The sequence below is a fragment of the Hyperoodon ampullatus genome (assembly GCF_949752795.1).
Source record: "Hyperoodon ampullatus genome assembly, chromosome: 9".
In the NCBI taxonomy this organism is placed as follows: domain Eukaryota; kingdom Metazoa; phylum Chordata; class Mammalia; order Artiodactyla; family Ziphiidae; genus Hyperoodon; species Hyperoodon ampullatus.
The window spans coordinates 63,428,378-63,447,194 of NC_136922.1; positions in this window are offsets into that span (position 1 = coordinate 63,428,378).

Genomic DNA, 18,817 nt, shown 5'->3' on the forward strand with positions numbered 1-18,817 from the left:
AGAGCAAGTTAAAATATTTAATATAATTAACATCGGGTGGAAAAACTTATATCTTAAATCCCCTGTGGAAAGAATGTGGCCTAGAGAAGATTTTGCCGTGGGTTTAATCCTCCGCATTTCCTGTTGATGAAGCATGCGCTTACACTGTTTTCCTGATCATACAGAAAATTTATTTCTGAAGGTCACATAAATATAAGAAACATATGTTTGGTGTCATTTAGGAAGTGAATATGTGTCTAAGAATATTGACACTTAATTGTAAACATGAGTGTTCGTATTTATCCGTTCATTCCTTCCTCAGTTTTTCAATGAGATGTTTGCCATGTCATCTCTCCCATGCTTTGGGGGACATGAAGGTGAAAGAGATAAGGATGCTGGTCTCAAGGAGCCTGTTTTTTGTAGGGAAGTTGATAAATACGCTGAAAGAAGGCAAACAGAGAGATGTGCCCAGATGCTGTTGGTGGCTGCCCAGGGCTCCCTCGCCAGTCCAGTTGCTGCAGGTGTGGGCTGCTAACAGCATACACCCGCCCCTTCTCCAGGCGCTTGCTGAGGGATGCCTGAGGGGTAACACTACCCCCTCTCCACACTTCCCACCCGGGGTTGCCTGTGGCCGGAGACTGACTGATGTGGGCCCCGCCCCCTGCCCTCCGGGTGGGACCACCTCTGTGGTGCCCTGTACACTCCAGAGCCCCCTGCAGGGTCGGGAGGAGGCTGATTCTGCTGAAACGACATTTTTGCCTACTCCTTCCCCTGCCCCTCCCTGCTTTCCTCCCGCCTCTACAGTTTCTTCCAAAGGCAGCCCCTCCATAAGTTCCTTGCTCAAGAATCTCCATTTCAGGCTCTACTTCTTGGGAATCCAGACAAAAACATGTGCTATCAAAGAGGCCCAGGAAAGATGATGTCTAGTTTCAGGATCAGGGAAAATATGCCTTGAAGGTTAGTTTAGATTTGAGCACATTAGAAAATATCCATTCATTCTACAGACACCTATTGACAAGTGCCTTCTATGATCCTGGCACTCTTCCAGGCCTCAGGGACACAGCAGCAAATATGACAGTCTTGTTTTCACGGGCACTTACATTCTGGTGGAGAAGGAAAGAAATAAGAAAACAAATAATGGACGATTAGATGAATTCAGATAAGTTTTATTGTGAAAATAAAGCATGGTAACTGGTTAATGTCACCAGTTCTCTTTCCTACCATTCTACAAACACCCACCCATGGGAACAGGTAGTTCAGTCCAACCTTTCTCCCAATGGGTATAATTCTTTACGTCCAATGGTTCAGATTTCAGTCAGTGTCAATTCCCACTGAGTTCCTGTTGTGGATGGTTATTTTAAAACAGAGCATTGACCCCAAACATGTTTCAAACACTTCCAAAGCCTGAATTTGGGATCTTGGAACATTCTTTGGGCTTTCCACAGTTCAAGCATTGAAGAATTTCATTTAGTCTGGATTCAGAGCAGAGTCCCTCTGGAGGACTGGGAATGCTGTAAACTGGTAGAATGCAAGTCCCTGCCATTGCTGGCAATGAGTACTTGTGGCTGCCTGACAGATGGTTCTGGGGACAAGGAGAAGTTGGCTTTCCTGGGAGTTCAGGCTTGACTTGTCCTGCACAGCTATATAAGTCCCGTTCTCCATGCCGGTATCCCGGAACCACACTGTCCTTTGATCCAATGTGCCTTCCCAAGGTAACCCCTCTTCTTTCTGGTCTGTGAGGTCTCCCAGGCAGAGAGTGTTTTATTCATCTTCCTGTGCCCCAAGGGCACAAACAAATCGTGTTGCATGAGAATTAACCAGTGACATTTGTGTTAATAAGTGAATTCCAGGTCCCTTTTTAATCCCTACTTACCTGCCTTAGTCCTCATGGTCCCCAGTGACCAGGCCATAGTCCTCTCTCCATTCGACAAGCCTGATGCCGTTTCCAGCCACTGTGCCTTTGCTCAGCCTGCTCTCCTGCTCAGTGGCTGCCTGGGTAATTGAAATAAACCCCTGGGCTTTTGGGGTAGCCAAGCCTGCACTGGAATCCCAAAGTGTGTGACTTAGGGCAAATGGCTTCTGCATAGAAACTTTGTACACAGTGTCCACTCTTGCCTGTACATAGTAGGCACTCAATGTATGTCATTCTCCAGTTCTCCCATCTTCCCGGTCTGCTTTTGAAATGTCCTCTGTTTTCAGAACCAAACAGCATCTACCTTTCAAATCTCACCTCCTCCACAAAGGCTCCCATGATCACTGTGATGCAGACTGACCTTAGAACCAGTTATTGTTCTCCGGTTTGTATGGGATAGGATCTTCCTAACGCAGCAGCAAACAATCCTATGAAATTCTACCTTCCTTTTACATAACACTTTGGATTGTCGTTAGGGCTTTGCTGAATATTCTGACCCTTCTCTTTCTTGGGATGGCATTCACCCAAGGTCCTTGAAGTCAGGCATAGGCATGTGACACACACTGGCCAACGAATTGTGGCAGAAGTGAGCTGGACCACTTTGCCATTGAAGCATTAAAGAGCCGTTTAAGATTTGTCATGTTCTTGTTGCCTCTGCTGGAGCGAAGAACAGTATGGATCTGCAAAGTACATTGGAAATAAACTTTGGCTGTTTTGAAGTCACAGGGATTAACCCAGGGTTGTTCATTTCTGCCGTGGAATGTAGCTCATTATGACAGAAGCACCCATTTTAGTCTCCTAAAATGAAATTCATAGTATACGTGTGTGTGTTTGTGTCTGTGTCTGTATGTATATACCTATATATATATACACATATATATAATATGCATATATATTTACTTAATTTTAAAAAGTGATATAATGGCCTAACTGCAATGTGAAGGAGAAAGAAAGGGGCATTAAATTGTAATGATATATATTCAGTAGCTGACAACACTAGCAGACCTAAAGAGGGAGATGCTTGTCCCTATACTTCTTAGCACTAGGAATACAGCAGCTGCAAATGCAGACTCTTAGAGCTATGCCAGTGACTCAAACATAACTGGCGGTGCTGTTGTCACTGACATGATTATTTAAAAATAGGAACAAATCTCAGTAAAGTTTTTCATGAAAATTTAATCCTCCCTTGATTAACAAAGCAGTTGGCTTCCTGGGAAAATGCAATGTATTTTGAAACTACGCTCCAAATACTTTGTGTTTAGGTATAAACAGGAGTTGTGTTCCTGGTCCAGGTTTAAATGTAACCTACAATTGGCCCAGGTTTTAAGTAAAAACCTACATTTTTTTGGCCTACATAACAGAAGGCAAAAGGTCTGTTAGGATGTTGGAAAGTCGTGCAGAATGTGGGACAGTTCTTTGTAGTGTGCACCTGCCCTGTGTATTGTAGGGTGTCTACTGTCCCTGGCCCCTGCCCAGTAAATGCCAGTTGCACCCCGACTCCAATTGCTGTGATGATCAAACCCCCTCCCCCCCCCCAGCTAAAATGTCCAAAGTGGCCCACAGAGGCTGGTTTTACCCTCCTTAAGAAGCACCAAGTGTTTCTGAAGAAGGATGCTTCTTCATACTTCTTCAGAACCCCTAACACCACCCAACACTGACTTGGTTAAAAGTAGCTTTCTTTTAAAAATCTGTTGAGCTGATTTTTTAAAGTTGATTCTGTTAAGCTGATTTGTTCGTATTAGCACATGTTGGATGGTTGCTCCTATGGCCTGACTCTCTAGGATTCTATCTCTGATGTTGGCACTAGGACCTGTGACTTAGAGCAGCACAGTGGCGCCCAAAGGGCTGGATATGCAGATACCCTCCAGGCCAGCACCTTCAAATGCCATGGATGTTTTCTGAGCATCCCTAACTTTTGCTCATTTGGTTGTTAGAGCTCATCACACAACTTCTTTCCCATGATGATCTCTGGGGTTTCCACCCCATCTCAGCCTTCTCATTAGTCCCAGTTTCAGATGGCCAGACTTGGTTCAGGAGATGGTGGTCTTTGGGCTGGGCTGGCTCAGCTGAGACCAGCTGTCCGTGGGGAACAGGAGCACATTGCAGGCAGCTCATGTTCTTAGCTGCTTCTGGCAAGGATGGTGCTCCCAGATCCTTGTGGCCCTCTGTGCCCTCTTTCTCCCCCAGCCCATCATTCACCATACCTGGCCGAGCTCAAGCTTCACACTGAAGGAATTTCCTTTATACCTTGTTTTCCACGGCTACACTTGAAAGCAAGATTCAGGAGGATTTCCGTCTACCAGGCACCGCTATGCTTCAGCAGCTCATTTCCTGTTGGCATTGTTTTGAGAAACGGGATGCTCTTGGGGATAAATATTCCCTGACCCCCATTTGCTAGTTTGGGGATTCTCTAAAATGTTGACTGAAAACCTGATTCTTGGAAAATCTGTGTTCTGCTCTCCAGCTTCACAAATCATGCTGTATTGTGGCCTTTACATCAGCATCCTAACCTTACAGTTCCTGTCTCTCAGCAACACGCTCTTGCTCTATCCTAGGCGTCAGCTAGGTGGTGACTTTCTTGACCTCTGCTTCTGAAGGTTAGACTTGTTCTAGTACGAGTTCTACCCTCCACCGAAGTATAACTGAAGTATAGTTGATGTACAATATTATATGTTATGGGTATACAATACAGTGATTCACAAATTTTAAAAGTTTTGCTCCATTTAGAGTTATTATAAGATATTGGCTATATTCTCTGTGTTGTACAATAGATCCTTGTAACTTTATACATGATAGTTTGTACCTCTTAATCCCCTACCCTTCCCCTTTCCCCCTGGTAACCACTAATTTGTTTTCTATATCTGTGTCTGTTTCTTTTTTGGTTATATTCACTAGTCTGTTGTATTTTTTAGATGCCACATATAAGTGATATCATACAGTATTTGTCTTTCTCTGTCTGATTTATTTCACCAAGCATAATACCCTCCAAGTTTGTCCATCCGCATTGTTGCAAATGACAAACTTTTATTTTTTTATGGCTGAGTAGTATTCCATTTTGTGTGTGTGTGTGTGTGTGTGTGTGTGTGTATCACATCTTCTTTATCCATTCATCTGTTGATGGACTCTTAGGTTACTTCCATATCTTGGCAATTGTAAATAATGCTACTGTGGACATTGGGGTGCATGTATCTTTTCATGTATTAGTTTTATTTTTGTCATTCTAGTGTGTGTAGTGATATCCACTTTGTTTTAATCTGCATTTCCCTAATGAACTATTCTGATGAACAGCTTTTCCTGTATTTATTTGCCACTCATATCTTTCCTTTGGTTAAATGTCTGTTTATATCCTTTTTTCTAGAAATTGGGTTGTTTGTTTTCTTACTATTGATTTGTGAGAGTTTTAAAATATATATATTCTTTATACAAGTCCTTCATCAGATAAGTGATTTACAAATATTTTTCTTAATAGTATCATTTTTTAAAATTAAAAATTTTTCTATTGGGGTATAGTCGTTTTACAATATTGTGTTAGTTTCTACTGTACAATGAAGTGGAGTTACCTGTGCTATACAGCAGGTTCTTATTAGTTATCTGTTTTATACATATTAGTGTGTATGTGTCAATCCCAATCTCCCAATACATCCCACCCCCACCCCCACCCCCCCGCTTTCCCCCTTTGGTGTCCATACGTTTGTTCTCTACATCTGTGTCTCTACTTCTGCCTTGCAAACTGGTTCATCTGTACCATTTTTCTAGATACCACATATCTGCATTAATATATGATATTTGTTTTTCTCTTTCGGACTTAGTTCACTCTGTATGACAGTCTCTGGGTCCATCCACGTCTCTATAAATGATCCAATTTTGTTCCTTTTTATGGCGGAGCAATATTCCATTGTATACATGTACCACATCTTCTTTATCCATTCCTCTGTTGATAGACATTTAGGTTGTTTCCATTGTAAATACTGCTGCAATGAACCTTGGGGTGCATGTGTCTTTTTGAATTATGGTTTTCTCTGGGTATATGCCCTGTAGTGGGATTGCTGGATCATCTGGTAATTCTATTTTTAGTTTTTTAAGGAACCTCCATGCCATTCTCCATAGTGGCTGTATCAATTTACATTTCTACCAATAGTGCAAGAGGGTTCCCTTTTCTCCACACCCTCTCCAGCATTTGTTGTTTGTAGATTTTCTGATGATGCCCATTCTAACTGGTGTGAGGTGATACCTCATTGTAGTTTTGATTTGCATTTCTCTAATAATTAGTGATGTTGAGCAGCTTTTCATGTGCCTCTTGGCCATCTGTATGTCTTCTTTGGAGAAATGTCTATTTAGGTTTTTTGCTCATTTTTTGATTGGGTTATTTGTTTTTTTAATATTGAGCTGCATGAGCTGTTTACATATTTTGGAGATTAATCCTTTGTCCATTGATTCATTTGCAAATATTTTCTCCCATTCTGAGGGTTGTCTTTTTGTCTTGTTTATAGTTTCCTTTGCTGTGCAAAAGCTTTTAAGCTTCATTAGGTCCCATTTGTTTATTTTTGTTTTCATTTCCATTACTCTAGAAGGTGGGTCAAAAAAGATCTTGCTGTGATTTATGTCAAAGAGTGTTTTTCCTATGTTTTCCTCTAAGAGTTTTATAGTGTCCAGTCTTACATTTAGGTCTTGAATCCATTTTGAGTTTATTTTTGTGTATGGTGTAAGAGAGTGTTCTAATTTCATTCTTCTACATGTAGCTGTCCAGTTTTCCCAGCACCACTTATTGAAGAGACTGTCTTTTCTCCATTGTATATCCTTGCTTCCTTTGTCATAGATGAGTCAACCATAGATGTGTGGGTTTATTTCTGGGCTTTCTATCCAGTTCCATTGATCTATATTTCTGTTTTTGTGCCAGTACCAAATTGTCTTGATTACTGTAGCTGTGTAGTATAGTCTGAAGTCAGGGAGTCTGATTCCTCCAACTCTGTTCTTTTTTCTCAAGATTGCTTTGGCTCTTCAGGTTCTTTTGTGTCTCCATACAAATTTTAAGATTTTTTATTCTAGTTCTGTAAAAAAAAATGCCACTGGTAATTTGGTAGGGATTGCATTGAATCTGTAGATTGCTTTGGGTCTTAATAGTATCTTTAAAAGAACAATCACTTTAAATTTTTATAAAGTCCAGTTTATCAATTTTTAAATTTATTTCACTAATTTTGTTTTCAGGGGCATTTTTATGTAGTGGGAAGTAGGCAGTTTTTGAAGAATTTTGAGCAGGGGAGCAATAACTTGAAAGAGACATGAAAACAGAAATTGGTCTGATTGTAGGCAATGATATAAATTGAAGTAGAAATAAATCTACAGTAAGGAAGATCAACTATTATATTAAATTAGGTATAAAATAAATAACAATTCAGGTAAGTGTGGGGAACAGGAATTATAGTTTATTAAAATTTTGCCTCTCTCTGCTTAACTAGAATGTACTAATGATTACATAGGGTTACTTACAGCAAGGGTTGGATTACTCCAGAGGGAAATCAGGAGTCCTCAGACAGGCAACATGAGAAGGCCCAACTTCCTTCATACCATCTGACCTATTCCTCAAATGTCTTCTTTTTGGCATCATGATTTCTTGTTCAGTCAGGAAATACAAATTTTCTAAGATGCAATTTAGCCATAATGCTTATAAGAGTTAACTATTACTATATCACAAACCACCCCAAAGGAGTTTTAAAACAATCACCATTTATTTAGCCCATGATTCCAAAGACTGGTGATTTGGACTGGGATCAGCTGGGTGGTTTTCTGTTTTTTACTGGGCCCTCCCAGGTATTTGTGAATGGCTTTGCTCATCTTGGCTGGGCCCTCCCATGTGTCACCATGTCTTGCTGGGATGGTTGTCTCTACTCTGTGTGTTCTTGCAAGCTCCACCAGGCTGCTTGGAGTTGTTTGCTTGGCAGCTGGTAGGGTTCCAAGAGATTGAGCTGAAGCACACAGAGCCTCGTGAGGCCCAGACTCAGAATTGGCAAGTGTCTTCCACGGTGTTTTGGGAGGGATAAAACAAATCAAAGCCAGCCCAGACTCAAGGAATAAATATAGGGAGGGGAATAATTGTGACAATTTTTGCAAACAATCTATTTCAGTGTCTATCTGATGACCTAATATAAGGTCATTTTTGTGACATTCCTTGGGATGAAAAGCATCTTAGAGATCCTTTTTCTGGGAGTTGATGGTGAAAGGATTATTTCTAAGATAAACTTTTATTATGCTCATTATTGCAGGACCTGGGGCCCTTTAAAATGAACCAGAGGGCTTCCCTGGTGGCGCAGTGGTTGAGAGTCCACCTGCTGATGCAGGGGACACGGGTTCGTGCCCCGGTCCGGGAAGATCCCACATGCCGCGGAGCAGCTAGGCCCGTGAGCCATGGCCGCTGAGCCTGCGCGTCCGGAGCCTGTGCTCCGCAACGGGAGAGGCCACAACAGTGAGAGGCCTGCGTACCGCAAAAAAAAAAAAAAAAAAAAAAAGAACCAGAGTTACGATCTAAAGTGGAAATCCCAACCCTTGTTATTTGCCTGCCACAAGGATAAGAAACAGCCACATTATTAAGTGCTGTACTTTGCTACAAATATTAACTGACAACAATTGACCCTCTCTGGGATTTTCCATTTAGTTATTTGCTGGAAGCTGTTCCCGTAATTTTCAACAATACTGTTATCTATGAGATTATCTTTCTTTTAGCTGTGCTGGGCTTTCAGTTGCATTAATACAGCTTAATATCTCTTCCTGTTGCTTTTCTAATTAAAAGCTTGTTGGATATCCAAACAAGAAATACCATATCCAAGCACTAGTAATAAAGACTGCTAATAATCAGGAAGAAAACATCAGAAAGGGACAACATCAACCAGACATGAGAAATCTTCTGATCAGGCAAAGAAAAGGGACCAGGGGTCCGGGGCGGATTATAAGGCAATGATGTGGCTCTGACAAGCCAGCCTCCCAGGAGTTGATGGAAGACTGCAGATGGAAGACCGCCAATGGGCAGCCTGAATGTAGTTCAGGAACCCTGTTCCAAGCTGGGTGTATGAATCCTGGGTCCCAGAAGAACATCTCATGTCTGCCTTTCCAATCACTACCGCTTTCCTCTCCTGATTCCCTAACTCCCCCATTCCTCCCCTCTGGCTGCCTTTGAAGGTCCTCAAAGCAGGTATCAGTTCCACTTCCACTACAGTAGTTATAAGAATCAGCCACTAGATAGCACCAGCTGTTCAGACTAAAGTGCTTTATTGAGCCAGCTCTGTAGGTCCTTCCTCCCATAGCGAAGACAGGGTCTGAAGATAGCTTCCCCTCTCTGCCACTGTCATTCTCATTCTCCCACTTTTCTCTCCATCTTCTCACCCCATCCCAACTCCATTTAAAAATTAGGCCTTTTTCCAGAAGCAGTTTTTGTGTGATTTTGAAGGCAGAGGAGACAAGTTTGTGTGTGTGTGTGTGTGTGTGTGTGTGTGTGTGTATGGCATGGGGTGGTAGGGAGGGAGAGGGAATTTGTGAGTTCTACACAATTTTGAATGGCCCCTCGAAGGGCACAGATTTCACTCTGGGCAAGAAAGAAGGTACTGCAACTGCTCACTACTCTCATACTTGAGCCCTCACCTCTCTTGAGCATCCCCACCGAGCTTTTCCACAGGCACCTCTATTGTTTCAAAAACCAAACTCATTATTTCCTTCTTTTTATCCTCTCCCACCCAATCGTCTCTTTCTAGTTCCCTCCTGATATATTACGCTCTCATAACCCTATCATTTCAGGAACTTCAGAGCCATCCTGTTCCCTTACAGAGCTCTCACCCTCCTGTGCAACCTGCTACCAGTCAGTGATGCTTCACTTCACGTCTACTTCCTCGGTCCTCCCATTCCTCTGCATTTGCACTGAGTGATGCTGCTGTTTGTCTGATCACCTATGTGTTTGAATATAGCAGTGGTGTTGACACTGGGGATTCAATGGTAACATCTAACCTGAAATCTTAAAGATGAGTTGAAGTTACCCAGGCAAGTGGGGGTAAAAGCATTCACAATAGAACAGTGGTTCCCAGCTGGAAGCTAGGGGTGATTTTGCCCCATAGGAAACTTTTGGTAATGTCTGTAGACATTTTTGGTTGTTACATCCTGGAAGGAGGAGGAAGTGGTACTGGCATCCAGTGGGTAGAGGCTAGGGGTGCTGCTAAACATCCTACAATGAAGAGGACAGTCCCCATAACAAAGAATCATCCACCAGACCCCCCCCCCCCCAAATGTCAATAGTGCTGAGGTTGAGAAACCCTGTGACAGAGGAAGCAGCAGAGGGGTGAGAGAACATGGCTTTTCTGAGGCACTTGAAGGGTTTTATTATGGTAAGAAGGAGTGGTGGGGAGATGTAGCCAGAGACCCGAGTTTGCAAAGTTGCACTTAGGAGTTTAGACTCTCCCCAAGGCCAGTGGAGAGTTCTTGAAGCCATTGGTGCCACTGCAGACTTTATTCTCAGGGTCACTGAAAGCTGCTGATGGGAGCTTTGGAGGCTTGGAAATATTTAGTGAATGAATAGGCACAATTTCAGTCACTGGTTTGAACCAGGCCTTCTTGTCCAGGTCTCATGTAGAAAAAATATTGGTATGCTATGATCCTTCCGAAATAAACTAGAAGTAATCATATTCATTCATTTTGTTAAATAAATAAACAGATAGGGCTTCCCTGGTGGCTCAGTGGTTGAGAGTCTGCCTGCCGATGCAGGGGACACGGGTTCGTGCCCCACTCCGGGAAGATCCCACATGCCGCGGAGCGGCTGGGCCCGTGAGCCATGGCCGCTGAGCCTGCGCTCTGCAACGGGAGAGGCCACAACAGTGAGAGGCCTGTGAACCACAAAAACAAACAAACAAAAACCACCCCCCAAAAAACAGATAAACTAAACTTACATACCAAAGGACTGTTCTAAGCTTTTCATAAAGATTTTTACCTTTCATCTACCCAACAACCCCTATGTAATAAGAATCTTTTTGTTTTTTTCAGATGAGGACACAGAAATTGAAAGAGTCATCCCCCAAATATCAGACAGCAGGGACATAGCAAGGTATGTATATGTTAAATTTTAGGAGATACTGACAAATACTTTTCCAGAGTGGCTGGCTGTACAACATAACAGTCCCACCAGCAGTATATGGAGTTTAAAATTGCTCACCAGCACTTAGTATGTCCATCTTTTAAATTTTAGTTATTCTCATGGGTAGGTAACAGTATATTTCATTATAGTTTTAATATTCATTCCTCTGTTAAATGATGACATTAAGCATATTTTTATGTGTTTAGTTGTACAATTGGATATTGTATTTTTTCAAGTGCCTGCTCAAATCTCCTGTCTATTTTTCTACTGAGTTGACAGTCGTTCTGTTTTTATTTGGAGGTGTTTTCAAAATATTTTCTGGATACAAATCTCTTGAGAGTTACATGTAGTTGATCATATCTTCTCCCACTATATGACTTCCAATTTTACTCTCTTAATGTAATCTTTTTTGTGTGTGTGTGGTACGCGGGCCTCTCACTGTTGCAGCCTCTCCCGTTGCGGAGCACAGGCTCTGGACGTGCAGGCTCAGCGGCCATGGCTCACGGACCCAGCCACTCCGCAGCACGTGGGATCCTCCCGGACCGGGGCACGAACCCGCGTCCCCTGCATCGGCAGGCGGATTCTCAACCACTGTGCCACCAGGGAAGCCCCCCTTAATGTAATCTTTTGATGAATAAACCTTAATGTCAATGCAGGCCAACTTACCAATCTTCTCTGTGTACATTCTCTTAGTTACTCTTGGGGTTCTATTTAAGAAATCTTAGTCTATCTCATTTTCATGAATGTGTTCCCTATGTTATCTTTTTTATGTTCCTTTAAAAATCATTTACATTTAAGTTTCTGATTCATCTCAAGTTTATGCTTGTGTATAATGTGAAGTCAAAGCCAATGTTCACTGGACTGTTTTTCCATATGGTTATTCAGTTGACCCAGCACCATTTACTGACAAGGCCAGCCTTCCTTTCCCCAATGTTCCACAGTGTCAGTGTATTAGTTTCCTGTGGCTACTATAATACATTTCCACAAACTTGGTGACTTAAGACAACGAGAGAATTTTATTCTCTCACAGTTCTGGAAGCCAGAAATACAAAATCAGTATCACTGGGCTGAAATCAAGGTGTTGGCAGGGCTGTACTCCCTCCAAAAGTTCTAAGAGAGAATCTATTCTTTGCCTCTTCCAGCTCTGGTGGCTGCCAGCATTCCTGTTTATAGCCACATCACTCCAATCTCTGCCTCCATCTTGAAATCACCTTTTCTTGGGTGTGTGTAATCTCCCTTTGCCTCTCTCTTATAAGGACACTCGTGATGGCATTTAAGGCCTGTCAGGATAATCCAGGATAGGCATCTTAGTGTTTTTAATCACCTCTGCAAGAAGCTTTATCATATAAGGTAACATTCACAGGTTCTAAGGATTATGACTTGGTATCTTTCTGGAGCCATTTTAATCAGCCTACGACAATCACCAACTATCATAAATCAGATGTTCATGTATGTGTCTGTCTGGGCTTTCAATTTCATTCCATTGATCTATTTGTCTCTCTGTGTGCCATTATTTCACTGTTGTGATTTTAATTATATATCTTGATATCTAGTAGTGTAAGTCTTCCAATAATGTTCTCCCTGCCCCACCAACCCCAGGATTGTCTTGGCTTATTTTCCCCTTTTACATTTCTTTATAAATTCTAGAATCAGTTTTGTCAGTTTCCTTAAAAACATAGGCTAGGATTCTGACTGAAATTCCTTTGCATCTGTAGGTCCATTTGGGAGTAACTGACACCTTCAACAATATTAAGTCTTCCAAAGCATAAACATGGTAATATTAAGCCATTTCTTTAAAAAAATATTTTTCAGCAAAATGTTATAGTTTTCTGTGAAGAGATGACATCTTACATTTATTTCTGGTGTTTAACTTTTTGATACTTTTGAAAATGGCATAATATTTTAAAAATTTATTTTATAATTTTTGTTACCTAAAGAAATACAGTTAATTTTTATATAAACAAACTTGTTACCTTACTTATCAAGCATTATAAATTATCTGTAAATTTTAAATATTCTACATGCAATCATGTCATCTGCAAATGCTGACTTATTAAAATGGAACATAAATTAGTATTTTAACCACTCTCTGTTAATGCAAAGACCCTAGAATTGTTATCATGTATTTTAGTTTTACATACCTATTAATCCCTTTAAACAATTATTATTTTTATACAATCAATATTTATTTTTAGATTCACCCTCATATTGAACTTTCTTTTGCTCTTTATTCTTTTCTGCATTTCCATGATTAGGATCATTTCCCTTATGCCTTTGATATTTCATTTATTGTAGATCTGCTGTTAACAAATTCTCCCAGTTTTTCATTTTCTGAAATGTCTTTTTAAATTTTTTGATGGATATTTTTTTCTGGGAAAGAATTCAAGTTTAGCAGTTGTTTTCTTTAAGTACTTAGAAGATGCTATTCCATTGTCTTCTAGATTCCATTATTTTCATTGAGAAATAAGCTGTAATTCTTATTTTGATTCTTTCAAGGAAATGCCTCCTTTTCCCTCTAGTTACTTTCAATACATTTGTGTGTGTGTGTGTGTGTGTGTGTGTATTAGCAGTTTTACTGTGATAAATGTAGGTGTGTTTTTTCTTTATATTTTCCTATTTGGGGTTCATAGTGTTCCTCAAACTTGTGGCTTGATGTCTTTCATCAGTTTTAGAGAATTTCTCTCTAGTATCACTTCAAATATTGCTTCAGTCCCACTGATTCTCTATATTCTCTCTATATATACATATTAGACATTTTTGTTGTGTCTATTATGTCTCTTACTCTATCCTCCTCCTTTTTTGTCCTTTACTTTTGATATTTTCTTCTGATCTATTCCCAGCTAACTAATTTTCTCTCTCTCTCAGTAGATTGATAGATATACAGATCTCTCTCTATGTTGATACGTATATACATTATATATGTGTATATAATATATATATATATGTTACTGTTAACACATCTTTTGAGCTTTTAATTTTGGTTTTGAAATTAAGATTCTATTTTTTTTCTATTGTACTGTTTACAGTTCTCTAATCAAACCTACCAACTTGTTGCCTAATTTCTTGAACAGCAGCAATCACTTATTTTAAAGACAGTGTCTTATAAAACCAATATTGAATCATCAATATTGAATAAATATTGTGGCTCTGTGTCTGCTATCTGGTTTTTTCCTCATGATTTAAACCATTTGGTTTTATTTCCTGACGTAGCAACAAATTTTGACTAAATCCCTACATTGAATATAAAAACGTTTTAGAGATTCTCTGGATGGTGTTATCTATGCCTAGAGAGGGTTTATTTTGCCCCTGATAGGCAGTTAGGGTAGGATACAATAATTTTAATACAATCAGATAATGAGTTAATTTGAAGCTGGGCTTCAGTCTTTGTTAGGGATGGTGTATTTCTGGTTCATCTCTATTCCTACAATATAGGTTCTTTAGGGCTCTCAACCAAAATCCTAGGTTGTTTACTAGGGCCCCCCCTCCACTTATTTTCCCCAAGTCTTATAAAAGTGTAGGAGGTCCTTGCTCAGCCTCTCTGTTTGTTAGCCACCACTTGTGAATCATCAAATTCCTTGATCAGAAAAGCAGTATGAAATTAATGCCAAGCTCACCTCACTGTAAACTCATTCTCTCTAGGACTTGTTTCCTCAAGTTCTCACTGTTTTGTAGCTCTCCAATAACTTCCAAATACATATTTTAAAAACATATTTCAAAAACATATTTCCAAGTATTTCTAGTTGATTTTAGTGGGAAAGTTGATTTGAAACCAGCTACTCTATAATTATTAGAAGCATAAATCTCTGATTACTAATATTTGAAGTATATATAATTTTCCTGGATGAGTTTTTACAGGGGATTTCTGTGGAAGAATAGTAAGCGCTCTGTATCAAGGTGAATTTTTTCTTATGATCCAGGATTTGGTGTATAAATTCATTTCACTTTTATCTTTTTCCCTATGAACTGGATAGATATCTGTAGGATTTTTCTCTTTACCCACTGCTACAAAGAAAATGTGTGTGGTTTCTGTGTTTATATTTCCTGTTCTTTTTAGTTTACAAAGACTTCTGGGGAGATGAAGGGAAAAATTCTAACTTTATAATGCTATCTTCAAATCAGAAGTCCGGGGGCTTCCCTGGTGGCACAGTGGTTGAGAATCTGCCTGCCAATGCAGGGGACACGGGTTGGAGCCCTGGTCTGGGAAGATCCCACATGCCGCGGAGCAACTAAGCCTGTGTGCCACAACTACTGGGCCTGCGCATCTGGAGCCTGTGCTCCGCAACAAGAGAGGCCGCAATAGTGAGAGGCCCGCACACCGCAATGAAGAGTGGTCCCCACTCGCCGCAACTAGAGAAAGCCCTCACACAGAAATGAAGACTCAACACAGCCAAAGAAAAAAAAAATCAGAAGTCTGATCTCATTTTAATTTTAAATGAATCCCTCTGGCTTTTGTCTGGAACATTATTTCAAATAGCAAAAGATTGGAATAAACCTAAGTGTACATGAATACAGAATGGTTAAATAAATTATGATAAATTCATATAATAAAACATCATAGCCATTAAAAATAATGAGGTAACTTTCTATGTAATGACATGTAACTATTCCAAGAGGTATTGAGTGAGAATATCAAAGCGTGGAAGAATGTGTATGATATTACTGCTATAATTTGTGTGAAAAAAAAGTATACTTTTTTTTTGATAAATGCATAAACAGTCTGGAATATATACAAAACCTAGTAAAAGTTACTACTTTCTCCAAAAGTTACTGCTGGGGAATGGAACAAGGTCACTGAGGGACAGGTCCAAGGTGGACATTAAGTTTTAATGCATATCTTCTCTTTGTTTTGGATGTTATACTGTGGGCATGTGTTACCTATTCAAAAATGTAAGTGAAATATTTTTTACAATACAACATGCATTTTCATATTCTCTAGTGAAATAATTTTCATTTGTGGGCATTACTGAACTGCCTATTTCCTTTCATTATTTGCCTATTATCATACATATTTTACATAATTATAATCAGAGAATTTGTTATTTTATTAAGATAACTTTTTCATATTTTTATAGTCTTCAAAATTATTTTAAACTTTTGCATAATATTTTGTTTAGCTCATGTACCATAATTTACTTATCCTTTCTCCAATGTTGGTCATTTACATGTTTCCTTATTATGTGTAACATAGTGATGAGTGTCTTTGTGAATGTATATTCATTTGGTCTCTATGATTAGCTCTAATACTTTATGGTTATTTGGTAAGGCTGAATGAAAATAAAATAAGCACTACATTGAGTAGAAAAAAGGTCAGAAATGATTATAGATGATCCTCCAGATACCCAGGATAAGCACAGTGATTCTCATTCATTTTAACCCTTGTTTATAAGGGTAAGACAAACAGAGTTGTTGCTCTTTAAATATACATACAGTGAAAATTGAACTCATAGGAAATAATGCACTTAAAGAATCATTAATTATTACCTAATTACTTGCACCACTGTGGCATGGACAGAAAAGTGCTCTGCGATGATGAAGTTGTCAATTACAGTTGATAATTAAGGGGCCAGGTGCATGTTTAACTTAACAAGATAAATATCTGCCCAGATGTTGTTTGTCTGCTGCTTCATTACCAGGTAGGTTAGAAGATTTTCATAAACTAGAGAGACTATTAAATTCATAACCTTGCTGCATCAAGAAATTTTTAACAAATCTGTTACTGTAGCCAATATTCATTTAAATAGGCTATTCATCAGATTTCCTGGAGAGCTGAAGAAGTAAGTATGTGCATATAATACCATATTTGCAGATTCTCAGTGAAACGGCTATTTGAATATAAAATAGGGCTAAAATATGACAGTCTTGGAAACTAGAGAAGATGCCTCCCCATGCCAGAAACATGAAGGAATTTTATGCAAGATTTTATATGGCAGATTGAAAGAAGACTACAAAGAATCAGTCCATGTTAGACCATTCCAAGAAACCAAAGATCCTTGGAGGTAAGAGATGAAGGTTCTGGCAGAGTTACAGTATGATATCCTAAATTGGAGGGGAGAGGCTGGGAAGAAAGGACTGCCTGCAGAAAACATGGAAGTTAGGTCATGTCACTCCTTGTGTTAGTTTGCTTGGGCTATCATAACAAAATACCACAGACTGGGTGCCCCAAACAACAGAAATTTATTTTCTCAGAGTTCTGGAGGCTGAAAGTCCAAGATTAAGGTACTGGGAGGGCTAATTTCCCTTGAGAACTCTCATTGGCTTGCAGATAGCTGCCTCTGCCTGTGTGCTCACCTGGCCTTTTCTCTGTATATGTGCATCTTAGGTGTCTCTTCCTCATCTTATAAGGACACTAGTCATATTGGTCTAGGACCCCACCCTTATGATCTCATTTAATATTAGTTACCTCTTTAAAGGACCCTATCTCCAAATACAGTCACATTTAGTGCTTCAACATATGAATTTTGGGGAAACATAATTCAGTCTATAACACTCCTCTCTTTAAAATCCTCCAACGACCTTAAAATGGCCTGAAAGGGCCAGTGTAATCTGGTTCAACGCTGCCTCTCAAACATTTTCTCGTAACACTCTTCACCTTTGTGTATTGCACTCCAGCCACGTTGATCTTCTTACTGTATCTCTGACACCAAGCATACTCCCATGTCAGGGCCTTTGCAATGGCTATTTTCTGTCCCTGGGATGCTTTGCCTTAGAGAGCCTCACTGCTGCAAGGTCCCTGTTTAAAGAGCTCCTTGCCAAAGAAGTCTTTTCTGACCATGACATAGAAAATAGAACTCACTGTCACTTTCTTTTCCTTCTTACACAGCTTTATTATCTTTTTTTCATAACACTTAAGTCTTGTGATATATATTTGTTTGCTTATTACCAATGTGTTCCTAGTAGATTTAGGCAGTGACTTATATGAGCTAAGGGGCTTCTTCTGTTTCTGTTACTGTTACAGCAGCTAGAAATAGAAGACAGGACTTATAAAAGAAAGACAATCCAATTGACAGGAGATGTTAGTGGCAATAATAGAAGATAGAGGATAATGGAATAATGTTTTCAATTGGTTGATTTAAAATAATTATCAACCGAGAAAATTATCCTGCAAGGTGTTTTCAGGTAAATGAAAACAAAATTAATTTACCTTTAAGAGACATTCATTAAAGGAACATTGGTTCATGTAGGAGGAAAATGATCCTAAAATGTCTTTGATCTAAGATGCAAGAAGGAAAGGGAAGAAATACATATATATTTAAGTTTATAAACCTAAGCAAATATTATTTATCAATAAATAAATATTAATGTCCAACTTACGGAATTTAGGAAAACAGAATCAAAATGTAAATAGGAGTGTAAAATTCCAAACCAGTAGAGGAGCAAAAATGGAAGAAGAAAAGAATGAATACAAGTTTATTAAATATAAAAAGGGGAAAAAAAGAGAAGAAAAAACAGCATAGAAAAAGTGAGACAAAGATGAATCACTTATTAAGGTTGTAGACACCAATCAGAATATATCAAGAATCACATTAAAAGTAAACTAAATCCATCAGTTACAAGATTAAGTCTGTAAGTTTAGATTAAAAGAAAAAAATACACCTATTTATGCTATTTATAGGAAAAAAGAAGAATCTGGAAAGATTGGATGTGAAAGGATAGAAAAATATATACCCAGCAACACTAACCAAAACAAACTAGAGTAGCATCATTAAATTTAGTCAAAATAGAATTTTAAGCCAAATAGAATAATTTAGGACAAGGAGGGTCACTACATAATATAAAAATTTTAATTCGCCAGGAAGACATAACCATTATAAGTTTCTAGG